Below are 14,892 nucleotides of genomic sequence, written 5' to 3' on the forward strand. Positions count from 1 at the left end.
GTGAAATGTGATGTTTGTGGTGACAACCAACACATCCAAGGACATTTTGGTGGCAACCCACAAGCATTGCCACACTTTGCAGCTTTGGCATAGTGCACCCACAATGTTCAGCAGAACACAAGCAACAAGAAGAAGACCAAGACAACATCACCAAAGCAAGCCACTTCCCCACCCTAGCCTCTCACACACTCAGGCAAAGACTGGCCACCTCTGGGTCTTCAGTACTTGGCCCTGGACTCTCAGACTCACAGACATTGGGCGTCCAACTTTGCTTTTCTCCCCAGGACTCGCCAATCACAGGTTTGACCTTCAGTCCTCGACTTTTGGACTCTTATGGATCTCTGACCTCTGTGACCTGGCCCCTTATGATTCCTTCAGGCTTCTAACTTCGGTCTTTCCCATCCTGCCATGTTCTGAGCTTCAACCTTCGGCTTTGCCCTCCACACTTCAATGACAACTGTGTTCACCAATTCACTCTTCAGAACTTCCAGACTAGCACAAATCTAATTTGACCTTCAGGCATTGACCGCAGGACTGGCACGGACCTCCAATCCTTTTGAAGATATCCTCATTAGTGGGATAGGTTGTGTCTGTCTTGGGCTGGCTAAGGCCAGCTTGTTAAAATGTTTTCAGCATTTCAGAACAATCACACATTTGATACAATTATGACTATGGGAATAACCATATCTATGATAGCTTTTGTTAAATGAGTAAAGAACAGTTCCTTTTGCTTATTGATATGCACTCACTAACAACTTTCAGTTGTGGCATTAACAATTTGTAAAAGAAGGTGATAGGCCAATGTGGGCAATTGGGATCAGCTTGGATTGGCATTTTGGCCAGAGGGTCTGTTTCTATGCTTAATATTCTATGAAATCTAACATATCGATTCTTGTGCAACACACACAAAATGTTGGAGGAGCTCAGAGTCAAGCAGTGTCAATAAAGGAAAATAAATAATCAGTGTTTTGAGCCGAGACCCTTCATCAGGACTCGAAAGGAAGGGGCAGCAGCCAGAATAAGAAGGTGGCGGAAGAGCAAGGAATGTAAGCTGGCAGGTGAAAAGTCAGATCAGGTGAAGGGGAAGGTGGAGAAGTGGGGAGAAGGGATGAATTAAGAAGCTGGGAGGGAATAGGTGGAAAAGGTTAAGGGCTGAAGAAGGGATCTACATAACAGGAGAGGTCTGACCATGGAAGAAAAAGAAGTTCCTCCTGCAGCAGTTTGCGTGTGCTGCTCAAGGTATTCAGCATCTGCGGAACCTCAAGTGTTTATGATATTGTTTCTTGTACCTTGGAACATGTCATGGAGGGTGAAATAAATCTTTGATTTGCGTGGTGACTAGAAATAGACTAAAGCTCATTTCACATTTATTTGAGAGTTCTGTACTATATACAGCAATAGCTTGAAACATCTATTGCTTCCTCTCAGGACTGAAAGAATCTATGAGAGGCAAACACTGGAAGCTTACTCCAGCTTCACAATGAACCATTGATTGGCAAACTTCTTGTTTAAACAGTATACAATGCAACAATCCAGTACAATAATATTGTGTGGGAGAGTGCAAATGCACTATTGAGACAACAGGCAAGGAGACTGGAGAGTACATTCATGGTTGAAGATTGGCTCACTGGAGAAAAGAGAAGGAGATTACAGAAGGCTTCATTGGGTTTCAGGTGTCTGCAGATGGCTTGGAGTTTGAATGAATGGTGGGCAAAACAAAGGCCTGCTGCTGAGAGCATGAAAAGTGCCTGAAAAAAAATAAAGAATATTCATCACCATATTTGAGTCCTAGCAGTTTTCTCTAGGAAAGTGTTAGCTGGCTGTCGAGCATAGTTCAGACTCAGCCTCCTGTGGCAAAAGTACAGAATGGGCTGAAGATCAGATGGGAGGGCATCAGATCTCTGGCTTTGCTCTTGAACTCAGCCTGGACTCTTGGGGGGTGGGGTGTTGGGGGGAGGGGGTTCTATCATTTGCTCAGCTGAGGAATTGGATGTAGCTGATACCTGGGTCCTATGCTTTATGCCAGCCAGATATGGTAGCTAGACTTGCTTGAATAGGATCAGTAACCTTAATTAAAAATGTAACTATAAGTGAGTGATCTATTTAATTTTATATTATTTTAACTAATGTTAACATTTGACACAAGTTGATGTGTTTAAAAAGTTTTGAATTTTATTTTCATTTTCATAAACTATTATTTTCATTATTATACATAATTTTATTTTATTTTAAACTTTACATTTTAAATTTACTGATCATATTCAAACAAACCTAGCCACAGGCGATGCACTGAATTTGGCTGGAATAAAGCCTGGGACCCAGATTTGGGCATCACGGTACTTTAGTGGTTAGTGCAATGCTATTACAAGTTGGAGTGTTGGCGTTCGGAGTTCAGTTCTGGTGTCTTCTGTAAGAAAGTTAATACATTCTTCTTGTGAGCCCACATGTTTCCTCTGGGTGCTGTGGTTTCCTCCCACAGTCCAAAGTCGGTTGGTTAATAGGTCATTGTAAGTTGTCCTGTGATTAGGGTGGGATTAAATAGGTGGGTTGCTTGTTGGGCCAGCGGGGCCTGTTCCACATTGTTGGTCTAAATAAATAAAATGCTCTTCAATTATTATTTTATTTATATAAACTATTTCAAGCTTTTCAGCTGTTTTTAAATCCCTCTCATCATCAGACACATTTAGAAACAGTAGAACAAACGCCTGAGAGCTCAGCAGAATAGTCTATAGGCCACCTGCGGCCTGCTCACAGCTGCTCTATTTCGAGAGATGGCTGCAGGAACAATGTGGACAGGAAGGTGGGAGCTATATACGCTCAAAAGATTGTTTTTCGAATGTATATTTTGTCATTGCACTGTATTGAAAATCATCGCCATCAAGTTTGCCAATGTATTTATCATAGCAATTGAGGGTACAATCTCCATTATCTATTACTTGCAGTGAAATCCAAAGGAAAAGAGACAAGATATATATTTTGCTGTAATCCCTGAACAAAGCTCTTGTTGGGGCCGACCTTGGTTGATCAGCAATTCTGTTGAAAATCAGTTTGAGAATGGAGATGGCAAAAGAATATGCTGAAAGCCGGCAATTGAAATTGGATGATGTTGGACATGGTTATCCAGAAGTATAGAACTTTTAAGTAGGAAAGTCTGGCAAATGTAAAGATGAGGATCTCTAGCATACAAAATATATTTTCTTTTTGCAGACTTGAACTGATTAAGAGCAGCGAGCAAATCTAATTCAGCTGAATAAATCGATTATGGGGTGTCTGGAGAGCCTTGAAATTGGAAGAGGTTAGCCCATTATATTAGGAGCTGCTGATTTGACTTCTGAAATGGTGCTTGATGCACAAGCAAAAATCGCATATTGCCATTATTTTCAAATGTCTGTATTTCACGCTTTTTCTTTGTTCTGCAAACATATCCAAGTGATCACACTGCACCTTCACTTACTTTGCTTAATGCACAACAGTATTCTTGTACAATGGTTAAAAAGTGAATATTTCTTTTGTTCTTTTTTCAAAGAACAGAACCACTCTTTGGTTAACTGAATTAAAGGATATTAAATTTTATAATTTGCAAATATAGATGCCCTTCTGATGAAGCACCTTCAACCTGAAACTTTAACATCCATTTCCTGAGCGTTCCAAGCATTTTCTGTTTTGGTTTCAAACTTCCATTGTCTACAGTTTGTTGATTTTCATCTGTGCATTCTTATCTACGGATATATAAAGTGAATATAGTGGACGTGGTGGATGTAGAGTGATGGGGTGAGGGGACTGGCAGTGCTGATTCCCCAATATCAAGTGTTGATGCACTCTTTCTCTTCCATTGTGAGAAATTGTGTTTCTTATGTGATTTACAGAACAAAAGAAGATGAAAACTGTGCTTGTTGCAGTACTGCCACTTTGATTAAAGAGTGTCTAGTTTCAGTACCTGCAATGGGTCTATGTAGAGACATGTTTTGTATCAGTCAACAAAAGACCTTCTACTTGGGATTAGAATTTAGCATTTGATTCAGTGTATGCCTGAACTTTTCCAAAAGACTGAATTTATAAGACTGGAATTTCAGAGTTTATGTTCATGGTTCTTTTCCACATCTCCATCACACCCTTTGGCTTACTCTTTCAACAAGGATATTTTGCAAAGCATTTGGCTCTACAAACCCAATAGCTTTTGTGCAAATACTTCTTAGTATTCCCCAGTAAATACAACTTTTTTTGAATAAATTAATATTCTGTGTGAAGTTTGCACTTCTTGGGCTTCCATGATCATTTTGTTTTGCCAAGAAACAGCAGCTAACATCTCGGGTCTGTTCTGACTGGGGGAAAAAGTGTCTTTTACTGTCTTAACTCATTGGAGTTATCATCTCCCTTTCTAAAAGCTGTAACTCACTCCTGTATGTCACCTGTTCTCTTGCACCTTGTTAATAATTTGCCAAGCTATCCTGTGACTAGAGCTAGTTACTTAACTTCAGACAAAACTATTACCCAGCCATGATTCTGCAGTTAGTCCACATCCATATCCACACATACAACTCTGGGCAGGAACCAGGAGCCAGACACTAACCACCATTTTTCCTTCCCATGGGAACCATATCCTAACTTTGATCAGAGAACCCAGTAAGTAAAAAAGACCGATTGGCTCACGCAACCCTGAGCTCCTCGGTGTTCTTTTGGGATGCCAGGTGGAAAAACCTGCTGAGAAATGTGAGATATAGACAGGAACAGAAACACGATTTCACACCAAAGAAACAACCCAATATCTCAATGTAAAGTCAAGACTATCTCCCTTCCAGTGCGTGCGCCATTAATTTCCATATAAATTGTGGCAAGGAAGTTATATGTTGATGCTATTTCAGTTTAATTAGATACTTCTAGCACCAGCATGTTTTTCTTCTAAGGAGTCAACCCTACAATAATTCATTGGGTTTATTGCTCGTTTGAGAAGAACTTCTCAACTCCACAAGCTATTTGTGTGTATATATAATAAAACCAAGTTGAATTATTGTAATATTTTTGAAATTGTGAACTGATAAATATAGACACCCCTATTTTCAACTGGTATTATAATAACTATAATAAACTGAAGGATTATGATGAAATTACTTTGCAGTTACAGCCATGATGTTTGTTTTAAGTATATGTGGTCTTTGAGAGGAATCACGTCTAGAATTTGTAGTTAGAATGAACCATTTGTGAAAGCATCTGATACTGTTTACTTATGTATACAAGATCATCAGAACCCAGTAATTTGTGCTTCTATTGCAATTTCCAGCTGTTATTTAGCAGTAAATATTTGCCTCAGGGTTATAAAACAGACTGAAACTATGCGATTGTCTAAAGGTGAAAACACAGAGATGCAATTTTCCAAATTACAGTCCCCAAAAATATAGATAATTTTGTTTTGATGCACCCTTTGACTAAATTGAATATCAACAGGCAAAATCATTTGCCTATTCTAATAAAATCATTGAAGTTCACTCTGTTCACCCCGACAGGGGATGGATTTCACAGTGGAAGTAAGTGCAATACCAACAACACTTACCATTATTTCCGTGAAGATTTGAAAATAATTCCCCTCTGCAATTAAAGTCAGAAAGGTGGAAGCTGCATTCTGAAAGATGGCTTTCTTCCAAATGCTTTTGGGAAAGTACACCTCACCATCTGGCTCCCCATTCAAATAAATTGCAAGAAGTTGCTGCATCTACATCAAAGACATGCATCAGCTTAACACAAGCATTTATACCATAGCTTGATTCTAATTTCAGTCTAATTGATCTTTAACAACGGACATAGCATACTGATTCTTTTTCAGAATCAGAATCAGGTTTAATATCACTGGCACATGTCATGAAATTTGTGAACTTTGCAGCAGCAGTACAATGCAATACATGATAAATAAAGAAAAAAACTGAATTACAAGTATATATAAGTATATGAAAGAGTTAAATTAAAATAACCAGTATAAAAAACAGAAATAAATTAAAAAGTATTGAGGTCGGGTTCAATGTCCATTTAGAAATCGAATGGCAGAGGGGAAGAAGCTGTTACTGAATCGCTGAGTGTGTGCCTTCAGGCTTCTGTACCTCCTACCTGGCAGTAACAATGAGAAGAGGACTATTAAACAACCTCTCTAGCACTGAAAACTAATATTTACAATACTTTATCTCCTTTATTTCTCCCTTGGTCAATATTTATTTCTCTTTTTATTCTATTCTCTGTATGGAGTTAACATATAAGATATAAGTCAATAATCCATCTACCATTCCTGGTTTTGAGTACTGCAAATGCTTTTTTGAACATTCTTAGGCTGTTAATGGTTTGCCAGCAGTAATTTCCCATGTAAAGTCCAATTGCTTGTTCAAGTCTAACAAGCTGCTTGCACATGTTATTCACAATGCTAAATAGAATCTGGCTCCATCTGACAGCAACAGTAATACTGCCAGCAAGGTAAAATCATAAAACTCTGTTTTCTCTCATGTTATCTTTACGGCATGGCTTGACTCCTCAGCCATCTTCACTTCAGATTTAAGTAACAATTCTAGCTGAATGTGTAATCTTGGCTGAATAGTCACGATGGGTACCATGATCAGAGTTTCTTTCTGTCTGTCTTACATTCATTTGAATTGCATTAGATACTCATAAACAATAATTCTTTACTTAATTGAATTAATGTAGCTGTCTTAATGCTGTGCAGTTATTGGACATCATTTAATTGTAATAAATGATAATGAGATTTTTTCACGTTATTTAAAGCAAACTGTTAATCACTCAAATTGTAATTGTGTGTTGAAATTATAGGGCCAGTGATCACGCAGAGCACTTCTGACAAATTATAACTTCCTACAAATCCAATATACATGTCAAAATATGCGGAGGTGTATATCCCATATAAGGCAAAGTGTCAAAAATATGCTATGAACAAGCAAAAAAAAATTATTCTCTTAGCAATTGGTTTGCCGAATAGATCAGTCATCTCTCCATTTCATGAATGACTACCTTTACCCCATCCTCCTGCCACCCCACCAGGGATAGGATTCCTCTTGTCCTCACCTACCACCCCACCAGCCTCCACGTCCAGCACATAATTCTCCGTAACTTCCGCCATCTCCAACAGGATCCACTAAGTACATCTCACCCATCCCACCTCCCGCCCAACTTTCTGTTCGACTCCCTACGCGACTCCCTTGCCTATTCATCTCTTCCCACTCATCTCCCTCCTGGCACTTACCCTAGCAAGTGTAACAAGTGCTACACCTGCCCCTATACCTCCTCCCTCACTACAATTCAGTGCCCCAAATAGTCCTTCCAAGTGAAGCAACACTTCACCTAAGAGTCTGTTGGTGTCATCTACTGTATCCGGTGCTCCCGGTGTGGCCTCCTGAATATTGGTGAGATCTGACGTAGATCAGGAGACTGCTTGACCAAGCACCTATAGTCCAATCAGTGGGATCTCCCAGTAGCCGTACATTTTAATTCAACATCCCATTCCCATTCCAACATGTCAGTCCATGTCATCCTCTACTGTCGCGATGAAGCCCCCCTCAGGTTGGAGGAGCAACAGCTTATATTCTGTCTGGGTAGCCTCCAACCTGATGGCATGAGCATCAATTCCCCTTCTCCAGCCTTGTCTCTCTTTCACCAGACAAGCTCTTTACTTCACCCCTCCCCCGCTCCCAGTTTCACCCATCACCTCGTGCTTCTTCCTCCCCTCCTCCCCTTCTTACTCTGACTCCTCATCTTTTTTCCTCCAGTCCTGCTGAAGGGTCTCAGCCCGAAACGCCATCTGTACTCTTTTCCATAGTTGCTGCCTGGCCTGCTGAGTCCTGCAGCATTTTGGGTTTGTTGCTTGGATTGCCAGCATTTGTGGATGTTCTCTTGTTTAAGTTTCTTAGAGAACCCTCACCTTTCTGCAGTGAGTAGGTCATTGTGTTCCAGTTCTTTAAGTTTGAAGATCACAAGCAGAACCCTACACCATGTATGCTTCAGGCACATCTCCTAATGCACTGAACGGGGGTGTGGGGTGTTGGGGTGAAAACATCTCATACCTGTCGCCTCAGTTTTAAACTGCCACAACTGATTGCACCTAACTCACCCTGACTTCCTCTAAAATTGGAAGAGACGTTAAGACATTTTTTCTTTGTTTCAATTAATATTAATGTTTAAACCAATGTGCATGTTTGATATATGGTTTGAAGAAAGTTCATTGTTTTATTTTTAATGAATTATATGTTTTTCAGTTGTTGGTCATCATATCGATGTAGTTATAAAGAAGGCAAGACAGCGACTATACTTCATTAGGAGTTTGAAGAGATTTGGTATGTCAACAAATACGCTCAAAATCTTCTATAGATGTACCATGGACAGCATTCTGACAAGCTTCATCACTGTCTGGTATGAGGGGGTGCTGCTGCAGAGGGTTGTAAATTTAGTCGGCTCCATCTTGGGTACTAGTCCACAAATTACCCAGGATATCTTTAGGGAGTGGTGTCTCAGAAAGGCAGCGTCATTATTAAGGACCTCCAGCACCCAGGGTATGCCCTTTTCTCACTGTTACCATCAGGTAGGAGGTACAGAAGCCTGAAGGCACACACTCAGTGATTCAGGAACAGCTGAATTCCCCTCTGCCATCCGATTCCTAAATGGATATTGAACCCGTGAACTCTACCTCACTTTTTAAATATATTTCTATTTTTGCACTACTTTTAATCTGTTCAATATATATCTATTCAATATTCTATTCAATTGACTTGCTTATTTATTTATTATTTTTTACTTGTTCTTCTATTGCACTGAACTGCTGCTGCTAAGTTAACAAATTTCATGACACATGCCAGTGATAATAAACCTGATTCTGATTCTGATTCTGACATATAAAAGCAGAAATGGCCTTTGACAGGATTCAGGTCTGTCTGTGCGTGGGGCCTAAGTTTGTACTGCCTGGAGCCAAGTTGCTATTCATAGCAAACTTCACTTCACCAAATATTCAAGGTAGTGAAATAAGGAGGAAGTTATGAGTCTTGTTACTGTAGAAGTTAAATGCTAATGCTGAAATAGCATGGATCAGATTCAACATGATCAAGTCCAGCAAATATAAAAAGTCATCTTCATTCAGGCTAAATATCAAATTTGAAAAATTCCCTTATTCAAGACCTTTTGCAAGGATGTACTAGAGTATTTATTCCCTTATCTAACATTACTACTATTAATATCAGAAAAAAAACTCCACATGCACCAGTAAATCGTCTCATTCACCAAGCTGTAAAGTAATCTTGACTCTCCCTGTCCAATTTGTAATCACCAGTGCTTTGAAGGGCAGGAAACATATTACTACAAATATTCAAATAGGTTTTTCCAGCTTGTCGACCACACATCAGGATTTTGCTACTTGGCATTCGGTATACATGCCGGCTCCAAGAATTGGTCAGCTGCAACTTTATTAATACTTGAGGATATTCTATGCCCATCTACTGCTTTGCTTTCACATTCCCAGAGCAATGTAACATTTCTTTACTGTCTCGTGGTTTCCTATCCCCTCGTTTCGAAACATCTTTGTGCACCTGTCCTTCATCTGAAAGAAATGCTCTTCCAAATACCTGACAGATGAATTACAGCATGGCTCTAATATTCTGAGATTATTGACTTTTTTGTGAATATTTCATACATGGTTCGCTCTGAAAATTGTCAATGTTAGCATGCACAATGTATCCATGGATCACCGATCATTTCAAAATATCTAGCTGTGTTACATCTGACTCTCTCAGCCTGCTTTGGCTGTTCCTATGTCAACAAGAAAAAATATGACTTGATAAACATGCTTCTGGAATTGTATTCCTACCACGAAATATTCTCCTCGGCCAATGAGGAAAATGTGTGTTTTTACCTTGTCTAACTGTAAATAGAAACTATAATGAAAAAGCAAACATGACCAATCAGAGATATCTGAATGTTCCAATCTGAAAAGTGCCTTTTATTTCCCAGACTGACACAAACACAAAACAAATCAGTGCTACCACATTAATCATTGAGACATGGCAGTCTTTCAAAGTCACCGAGCACTGAGTCAAGTCCAAGTACACCCTGATAAGAATATACTTTGTAAAAGGACTCGACCATGAAACTTTCTGAACCAAGAAAACTAAAGGAAAAGCAGTTTAAAAAGGAAGACTTTGAAAAGCAAATGCACTAAATTTGGTCTGCATATTAACAGTGGAAGTGAAGGGGAGCAGAAACAATTTTAGATTGATAGATAATCAAATCACATTGTAAAACCAATACAAAATAAGATCTATCCATTATTAAGCCCCTTGTTTTCTGTGGTAGCAGGTTGAATTAAATGCAAAAGATGAAAGTCAATATCCATATTATGACAGAAATTTGAAATCCTATTTGTAAAATCGGATTTGGCTAATGGAAAGCATGTATAGACTATTCTGCCCTCAGTATGTATGTGTTCAATTATGCAGCTATTATAAGATCTCAGTCAAATGCTAAACATCGCCAGCAAATTTTAAAATTATCAAGTGATCTGTTCTCAGCCCAGAAAAGGTCAATTCAAACTGCAAACAAAACCTGCAGCTTAACCAGAGCGAAGAGGACACTCAGTTATGTCAAATGTCCTGAGAAAACAACCAGTTTGATTACTTGTATTCCTAATGTCTCCAAGAAAAATACTAAAACATCTGTAAGTAATACTTGATTTTAGGCACATGGCATCAGTTTTCTCTAAATTTAGCTGATTTCTTGAAACAGGAAAAGGGTTCTGGTTGTGTTCTGAAAATTAGTCACCTTAGCCAACAGCAGTTGGCTAGCTGTAGAAAACACTTTGATGGTACAATAAATAATTTCAATAGCTTTTCTTTAGTTTCCACAGTCAGCATCTCTACTATATTAACTTTGTACAATGCCTTTTAAGTTCCTTATCTTTTCTGCTGTAACACCAATTTCTGACTCTGCACTCATGAACTCCTTTCACTCAGTACAAGGGGTGATTGATAAGTTTGTGGCCTAAGGTAGAAGGAGTCAATTTTAGAAAACATTTACACACTGAGTCCAGCAGTTGTGGAGCATACGGATCCCTTCTTTGTAGAAGTCGGTGTCTTGGAACTCCAGAAGTGGTCCACAGCATGGGATGATTGATAAGTCCGTAGCCTAAGTTAGAAGGAGATGTTATTCAAACTTTCTGCGTTTTCACTTAAAGAGTTGAACTGCACACGCATGTAATGAGAGCTGTATAACTCATCTCGTTCTACCTTAGGCCACAAACTTATCAATCACCCCTGTGGACCACCTGGAGGTCCAAGACGCTCTCGTTACTTGCACATGCAATTCAACTCTTTGAGTGATAATGCAGGAAGTTCGAAGTTAATAACTTATCTCGTTCTACCTTAGGCCACAAACTTATCAATCACCCCTGGTGTGGACCACTTCTACAAAGAAAAGATCTGTATGCTCCACGACTGCTGGACTAAGTGTGTACATGTAGGAGGGGACTATGTTGAAAAATAAATGTGTTAGGTTTTCTAAAATTGACTTCTTCTACTTTAGACCATGAACTTATCAATCACCCCTCGTATTTACTGAAGTTAGAATCTAAAGAAAGCTTGTAAGTTTCTAAATTATACTCAGTAGCCACTTAATTTGGTACTAATAAAGTGACCTCTGAATGTATGTTCATGGTTTTCTGTTGCTGTAGCCCATCCAGTTCCAGGTTTGATGTCCTATGTGTTCAGAGATGCTCTTCTGTGCACCACTGTGTACCACATGATTATGAGAATTACTGCTACCTACCTATCAGCTTGAATCAGTCTGGACATTCTCCTCTGTCCTCTGTTACGTACCCCATAACTGGCTCACTTACCAGCAAAGATAGGGAGGTCCGTTGAAGTCTGATGGTACTATTTTTAACAGTATTTATTGATAAAAATACACAAAAATAATATCAATGCAAACATACAGATAATATACGTCGTCAATACTAAATCTAAAAACGCGGGTATAATAATAATAATCAATAAGAAATAGCTCTATCATTGTCTAGGGGATAATGTATTGCCCGATGGAAATATAGAAGTCACTCAAGTTCATTCAAGCTGCAGCTTTTGGTTGGAGAGAAAGACGAAGGTTTAACTTGCCCATTCCTTTTATGATGTCGATCCTTCGAGAGTCGTTGGGGCTGATTTCTCCTTTGTTGTTAGCTAAAGCCGTTCTCCTGTGGCAAGACCCACCAATTCCAAGGCAAATGGAAAAGGACGCACGTGGCTTTCCACCGGCTTTCACTATTACGCTGTTACAGGATTTCTAGCGTTTCTTCTGGTGCATCTGAGGGGCTGTTCCCACAGACCCTCTTTTATCCCCATTCATGGGGTCTCAGATGTCAATCAGGTTGGGGAGGATGCCATCCCCCAACCAGCCCACATTGCCTGATTCCTTGAGGGCATCGATGAATAGCGCAGCGCTCAATACACAACTCCATCTCCAAGAGACAATAGCCGTTATCAATGGTTCCGCCTCTCAGAGGCCAGGACACATTCCAAACTCCTTGTGGATTCTGCATGTCTTTCTCTCATTTCCTGGGTCATCTGACCTGACTTAATAGCGATCTTGCGATTCTCAAAAAGGAGGGGGGGGGGAGCACAGGCGTAACACCTCTCTTATTAAAAAAAGGCCTTTTTGCCCACAGAACTGCCCCTCACTGGATGTCTTTTATTTGTTTTTCACACCATTTTCTGTGAACTCTAGAGATTGCTGTGTGTGAAAATCCCCGGAGATCAGTTTCTGAAATAATCAAATCACTCCATCTGGCACCAACAATCGTTCCACAGTCAAAATCACTTAGATCACATTTCTTCATCAATCTGATGATTGGTCTGAACAACAATCATCGAACCTCTTGACCATGCACTTTCGTGCATTGACCTGCTTCCTTGTGATTGGCTGATTAGATATTTGCCTCAATAACAAGGGTAGCTGTGTGTCTAATAAAGTGGCCACTGCATGCATGTTCCAACTTTCATTCCACTTTCACCCAATAACACAAGAGTGAGTCAGATCTATCACTTGTCTGCAGGAGTGTCAAAGCTGGGAAAGATTAACTTGAGATTTAGAATGGCAAAGTCTGCAAACATTTAAAATGTCATCTTTTTTAAAATGTTGATGTGAGAAATTAAACTTTTCAAGTCTGAAATAAAATGGAGGAACCTTATTGGTTTAATTGTCTACCAAGAAAAATGTTATTAACAGCACTGAAACACGCATAAATTAATGATACATGAGTGAAGATAAAATCTACCAATCGATAACCAGCTGTAGTGTAAACAAATGTACCTTTAAGAAATGAGTGAACATGTGGGATGATTTATGATGCATTTCTGCAGAACCTGCTGCCACTCGCAGTTAACTCTCCTTAAAAATGTATATTTGATAGGTCTCTCCACCTCGGCCATTTGCCTGAGTAGACAGCAGCAAGTAGGGAGCTGCATATGTTATACTGGCATGTAACTGTTTGTGGGAGTCATTACTCCTCTCCACGCCTTGTTTCACACCAGGCGATAATCTTGCCATATCATTAGCATTTTGTCTGTTTTTTACAAGGCCAAGTCGCTAGCTCGGTGCTCAACCCAGGACGGATAGAAACCATGCTAGGAGCCAGCTGGATTTGAACCCTTGACCATTCACTTCAAAGTCTAGTGCTGAGACCACTACACCACCAGCTGACATATCTATGGGAGTAGCAGGTTATTATTCAAATGAATGGGGCTTTCCTGATGGAGTAGTGACGATCTTAGATGACGCAGTGGGTATGTTGAAAATCTCAGCTATTTGCCCCTTATACATGTGAAAAGGTTGTTAAAGATGAAGAGAGTACAGCAAACAAAGCAATGCAGCTTTGAAAACTGAAAACTGGTTTTTAGACTGGAGTCATACGAGACACTAGTGATTCCATTGTCTCCACAGAGTAAAACCCTTTGAAGTTATATTTTAACCTAGTGTTCCACAATTAAAGGCTTGGCAAATGCAATTGAAGATTCAAGGAAACAACAGGCAAAAACCTGGTCAGATGAAAGATGTGACAAAAGGAGACTATTTCCTGATAATATTAGATCGGGCGTTGTGGGGCTCCTTGATGTGCAGATTTTAAATGAAAGAATTCAACTGAAAGTGTTCAATATGTCGGACTGAACTCTAAAGTTAGAAAGCAGAATAGTCAATAGTAATGAGAAAATGTATAAACTATAAAGCAAAGTCCTACAGGTTAAGATTCTACAGTGCAGCCAAAATTGTCACATGGTTTGGCAGGAAACCATTTGTCAGGTGATTGCCAAATTCCTGAGGACTACGAATCATGTGGGTACAGACACCTTTGCAGGGAGTTAGATGTTCATTCTGTTTCTGCCTGCACAGAATCTGCCCAGCCTGCTAAGTTCCTCTAGTACTTTGTCTTTCCTCCGAGATTTGATGGAAACTAACTGGCTTCAGAAGACCTATTCAAGATTGCCCAGTGTCAAAAGCCAGGGCGTGTTGCCCTGGGGTGCACAAGCCTGAGGAAGCCCGGGGCAAAGACAAGACTTCCTGGATGTCTCAGAGATAGAGAGATATGGAGGTTCCACTGAAGTGTCTGACACGTAGTATAATTGGACATTGAGTAGTGGCACTAGTAACATTTAATGTCTTTGATAAGGAAAATGATAAGGACAATGCAGTTAGACAAACCCTAAATGATTGAGAAAGCAACATTAAGCATGTACCATATATTGATACCATGCCCAGGGTCAGGATATATATTTCACCATCTTTCCCCAAGGCAATGCAAAATGCTGCTGTGCACCTATGCAAAGGGACAATCCAAGTCAAGGGAAAGGTGAACTTTGAGGTGTCATTGGAGACAAA

The 14,892-nt window shown here is 39.7% G+C and overlaps 1 long non-coding RNA gene across 2 annotated transcripts in view; it reads left to right on the forward strand.

The window, feature by feature from the left end:
- The first annotated feature begins 6,370 nt into the window (after positions 1–6,370).
- Positions 6,371–14,892, forward strand: part of LOC132377833 (uncharacterized) — a 93,101-nt gene continuing 84,579 nt past the window's right edge. For both annotated transcript variants that reach the window (XR_009506788.1, XR_009506787.1), the window contains exons 1-2: positions 6,371–6,453; positions 8,244–8,321. This is a non-coding gene — a long non-coding RNA (uncharacterized LOC132377833). The remainder of the gene's footprint in view (positions 6,454–8,243; positions 8,322–14,892) is intronic.

Source organism: Hypanus sabinus, chromosome 19, assembly GCF_030144855.1.
Source record: "Hypanus sabinus isolate sHypSab1 chromosome 19, sHypSab1.hap1, whole genome shotgun sequence".
Taxonomy (NCBI): Eukaryota; Metazoa; Chordata; class Chondrichthyes; order Myliobatiformes; family Dasyatidae; genus Hypanus; species Hypanus sabinus.